The following is a 5,757-nucleotide window of genomic DNA, read 5'->3' on the forward strand; positions in this document are numbered from 1 at the left end:
AGAGATAATGCCCCTAATTTTTCGGTGTCAGATTTTGTGTTAGACTACAGCATAGAGTCGTTTTATGGGTATAAATGTGGTCATCGCATATTTTCGCTCTACGGCTAAAATTATAGAAGATATATGAGTTTTTATTGTAAAAGGGCCCTATTTTTGGGGTCCGAATCGAGTAAGGGCCGGGGTCAGAGATAATGCCCCAAAATTTTCGGTGTCAGATTTTGTGTTAGACTACAGCATAGAGTCGTTTTATGGGTATAAATGTGGTCATCGCATATTTTCGCTCTCCCGGCTAGAATTATGGAAGATATATGAGTTTTTATTGAAAAAGGGCCCTATTTTTGGGGTCCGAAACGAGTAAGGGCCGGGGTCAGAGATAATGCCCCAAAATTTTTGGTGTCAGATTTTGTGTTAGACTACAGCATAGAGTCGTTTTATGGGTATAAATGTGGTCATCGCATTTTTTCGCTCTCCGGATAAAATTATAGAAGATATATGAGTTTTTATTGAAAAAGGCCCCTATTTTTGGGGTCCGAATCGAGTAAGGGCCGGGGTCAGAGATAATGTCCCAAATTTTTCCGTGTCAGATTTTGTGTTAGACTACAGCATAGAGTCGTTTTATGGGTATAAATGTGGTCATCGCATATTTTCGCTCTCCGGCTAAAATTATAGAAGATATATGAGTTTTTATTGAAAAAGGACCCTATTTTTGGGGTCCGAAACGAGTAAGTGCCGGGGTCAGAGATAATGCCCCAAATTTTTCGGTGTCAGATTTTGTGTTAGACTACAGCATAGAGTCGTTTTATGGGTATAAATGTGGTCATCGCATATTTTCGCTCTCCGGCTAAAATTATAGAAGATATATGAGTTTTTATTGAAAAAGGGCCCTATTTTTGGGGTCCGAATCGAGTAAGGGCCGGGGTCAGAGATAATGTCCCAAATTTTCCCGTGTCAGATTTTGTGTTAGACTACAGCATAGAGTCGTTTTATGGGTATAAATGTGGTCATCGCATATTTTCGCTCTCCGGCTAAAATTATAGAAGATATATGAGTTTTTATTGAAAAAGGACCCTATTTTTGGGGTCCGAAACGAGTAAGGGCCAGGGTCAGAGATAATGCCCCAAATTTTTCGGTGTCAGATTTTGTGTTAGACTACAGCATAGAGTCGTTTTATGGGTATAAATGTGGTCATCGCAAATTTTCGCTCTCCGGCTAAAATTATAGAAGATATATGAGTTTTTATTGAAAAAGGACCCTATTTTTGGGGTCCGAAACGAGTAAGGGCTGGGGTCAGAGATAATGCCCCAAATTTTTCGGTGTCAGATTTTGTGTTAGACTATAGCATAGAGTCGTTTTATGGGTATAAATGTGGTCATCGCATATTTTCGCTCTCCGGCTAAAATTATAGAAGATATATGAGTTTTTATTGAAAAAGGACCCTATTTTTGGGGTCCGAAACGAGTAAGGGCCGGGGTCAGAGATAATGCCCCAAATTTTTCGGTGTCAGATTTTGTGTTAGACTACAGCATAGAGTCGTTTTATGGGTATAAATGTGGTCATCGCATATTTTCGCTCTACGGCTAAAATTATAGAAGATATATGAGTTTTTATTGTAAAAGGGCCCTATTTTTGGGGTCCGAATCGAGTAAGGGCCAGGGTCAGAGATAATGCCCCAAAATTTTCGGTGTCAGATTTTGTTTTAGACTACAGCATAGAGTCGTTTTATGGGTATAATGTGGTCATCGCATATTTTCGCTCTCCGGCTAAAATTATAGAATATATATGAGTTTTTATTGAAAAAGGGCCCTATTTTTGGGGTCCGAATCGAGTAAGGGCCGGGGTCAGAGATAATGCCCCAAATTTTTCGGTGTCAGATTTTTTGTTAGACTACAGCATAGAGTCGTTTTATGGGTATAAATGTGGTCATCGCATATTTTCGCTCTCCGGCTAGAATTATAGAAGATATATGAGTTTTTATTGAAAAAGGGCCCTATTTTTGGGGTCCGAAACGAGTAAGGGCCGGGGTCAGAGATAATGCCCCAAAATTTTCGGTGTCAGATTTTGTGTTAGACTACAGCATAGAGTCGTTTTATGGGTATAAATGTGGTCATCGCATATTTTCGCTCTCCTGCTAAAATTATAGAAGATATATGAGTTTTTATTGAAAAAGGGCCCTATTTTTGGGGTCCGAATCGAGTAAGGGCCGGGGTCAGAGATAATGCCCCAAATTTTTACGTGTCAGATTTTGTGTTAGACTACAGCATAGAGTCGTTTTATGGGTATAAATGTGGTCATCGCATATTTTCGCTCTCCGGGTAAAATTATAGAAGATATATGAGTTTTTATTGAAAAAGGACCCTATTTTTGGGGTCCGAAAAAAGTAAGGGCCGGGGTCAGAGATAATGCCCCAAATTTTTCGGTGTCAGATTTTGTGTTAGACTACAGCATAGAGTCGTTTTATGGGTATAAATGTGGTCATCGCATATTTTCGCTCTCCGGCTAAAATTATAGAACATAAATGAGTTTTTATTGAAAAAGAACCCTATTTTTGGGGTCCGAATCGAGTAAGGGCCGGGGTCAGAGATAATTCCCCAAATTTTTACGTGTCAGATTTTGTGTTAGACTACAGCATAGAGTCGTTTTATGGGTATAAATGTGGTCATCGCATATTTTCGCTCTCCGGCTAAAATTATAGAAGATATATGAGTTTTTATTGAAAAAGGCCCCTATTTTTGGGGTCCGAATCGAGTAAGGGCCGGGGTCAGAGATAATGCCCCAAATTTTTCGGTGTCAGATTTTGTGTTAGACTACAGCATAGAGTCGTTTTATGGGTATAAATGTGGTCATCGCATATTTTCGCTCTCCGGATAAAATTATAGAAGATATATGAGTTTTTATTGAAAAAGGGCCCTATTTTTGGGGTCCGAATCGAGTAAGGGCCGGGGTCAGAGATAATGCCCCAAATTTTTCCGTGTCAGATTTTGTGTTAGACTACAGCATAGAGTCGTTTTATGGGTATAAATGTGGTCATCGCATATTTTCGCTTTCCGGCTAAAATTATAGAAGATATATGAGTTTTTATTGAAAAAGGACCCTATTTTTGGGGTCCGAATCGAGTAAGGGCCGGGGTCAGAGATAATGCCCCAAATTTTTCCGTGTCAGATTTTGTGTTAGACTACAGCATAGAGTCGTTTTATGGGTATAAATGTGGTCATCGCATATTTTCGCTCTCCGGCTAAAATTATAGAAGATATATGAGTTTTTATTGAAAAAGGACCCTATTTTTGGGGTCCGAAACGAGTAAGGGCCGGGGTCAGAGATAATGGCCCAAAATTATCGGTGTCAGATTTTGTGTTAGACTACAGCATAGAGTCGTTTTATGGGTATAAATGTGGTCATCGCATATTTTCGATCTCCGGCTAGAATTATAGAAGATATATGAGTTTTTATTGAAAAAGGGCCCTATTTTTGGGGTCCGAAACGAGTAAGGGCCGGGGTCAGAGATAATGCCCCAAAATTTTCGGTGTCAGATTTTGTGTTAGACTACAGCATAGAGTCGTTTTATGGGTATAAATGTGGTCATCGCATATTTTCGCTCTCCGGCTAAAATTATAGAAGATATATGAGTTTTTATTGAAAAAGGACCCTATTTTTGGGGTCCGAATCGAGTAAGGGCCGGGGTCAGAGATAATGCCCCAAATTTTTCGGTGTCAGATTTTGTGTTAGACTACAGCATAGAGTCGTTTCATGGGGATAAATGTGGTCATCGCATTTTTCGCTCTCCAGCTAAAATTATAGAAGATATATGAGTTTTTATTGAAAAAGGGCCCTATTTTTGGGGTCCGAATCGAGTAAGGGCCGGGGTCAGAGATAATGCCCCAAATTTTTCCGTGTCAGATTTTGTGTTAGACTACAGCATAGAGTCGTTTTATGGGTATAAATGTGGTCATCGCATATTTTCGCTCTCCGGCTAAAATTATAGAAGATATATGAGTTTTTATTGAAAAAGGACCCTATTTTTGGGGTCCGAAACGAGTAAGGGCCGGGGTCAGAGATAATGCCTCAAATTTTTCCGTGTCAGATTTTGTGTTAGACTACAGCATAGAGTCGTTTTATGGGTATAAATGTGGTCATCGCATATTTTCGCTCTCCGGCTAAAATTATAGAAGATATATGAGTTTTTATTGAAAAAGGGCCCTATTTTTGGGGTCCGAATCGAGTAAGGGCCGGGGTCAGAGATAATGCCCCAAATTTTTCGGTGTCAGATTTTGTGTTAGACTACAGCATAGAGTCGTTTTATGGGTATAAATGTGGTCATCGCATATTTTCGCTCTCCGGCTAAAATTATAGAAGATATATGAGTTTTTATTGAAAAAGGCCCCTATTTTTGGGGTCCGAATCGAGTAAGGGCCGGGGTCAGAGATAATACCCCAAATTTTTCGGTGTCAGATTTTGTGTTAGACTACAGCATAGAGTCGTTTTATGGGTATAAATGTGGTCATCGCATATTTTCGCTCTCCGGCTAAAATTATAGAAGATATATGAGTTTTTATTGAAAAAGGACCCTATTTTTGGGGTCCGAAACGAGTAAGGGCCGGGGTCAGAGATAATGCCCCAAATTTTTCGGTGTCAGATTTTGTGTTAGACTACAGCATAGAGTCGTTTTATGGGTATAAATGTGGTCATCGCATATTTTCGCTCTACGGCTAAAATTATAGAAGATATATGAGTTTTTATTGTAAAAGGGCCCTATTTTTGGGGTCCGAATCGAGTAAGGGCCAGGGTCAGAGATAATGCCCCAAAATTTTCGGTGTCAGATTTTGTTTTAGACTACAGCATAGAGTCGTTTTATGGGTATAATGTGGTCATCGCATATTTTCGCTCTCCGGCTAAAATTATAGAATATATATGAGTTTTTATTGAAAAAGGGCCCTATTTTTGGGGTCCGAATCGAGTAAGGGCCGGGGTCAGAGATAATGCCCCAAATTTTTCGGTGTCAGATTTTTTGTTAGACTACAGCATAGAGTCGTTTTATGGGTATAAATGTGGTCATCGCATATTTTCGCTCTCCGGCTAGAATTATAGAAGATATATGAGTTTTTATTGAAAAAGGGCCCTATTTTTGGGGTCCGAAACGAGTAAGGGCCGGGGTCAGAGATAATGCCCCAAAATTTTCGGTGTCAGATTTTGTGTTAGACTACAGCATAGAGTCGTTTTATGGGTATAAATGTGGTCATCGCATATTTTCGCTCTCCTGCTAAAATTATAGAAGATATATGAGTTTTTATTGAAAAAGGGCCCTATTTTTGGGGTCCGAATCGAGTAAGGGCCGGGGTCAGAGATAATGCCCCAAATTTTTACGTGTCAGATTTTGTGTTAGACTACAGCATAGAGTCGTTTTATGGGTATAAATGTGGTCATCGCATATTTTCGCTCTCCGGGTAAAATTATAGAAGATATATGAGTTTTTATTGAAAAAGGACCCTATTTTTGGGGTCCGAAAAAAGTAAGGGCCGGGGTCAGAGATAATGCCCCAAATTTTTCGGTGTCAGATTTTGTGTTAGACTACAGCATAGAGTCGTTTTATGGGTATAAATGTGGTCATCGCATATTTTCGCTCTCCGGCTAAAATTATAGAACATAAATGAGTTTTTATTGAAAAAGAACCCTATTTTTGGGGTCCGAATCGAGTAAGGGCCGGGGTCAGAGATAATGCCCCAAATTTTTACGTGTCAGATTTTGTGTTAGACTACAGCATAG

The sequence above is a fragment of the Palaemon carinicauda genome, chromosome 24 (genome assembly GCF_036898095.1).
Source record: "Palaemon carinicauda isolate YSFRI2023 chromosome 24, ASM3689809v2, whole genome shotgun sequence".
In the NCBI taxonomy this organism is placed as follows: Eukaryota; Metazoa; Arthropoda; class Malacostraca; order Decapoda; family Palaemonidae; genus Palaemon; species Palaemon carinicauda.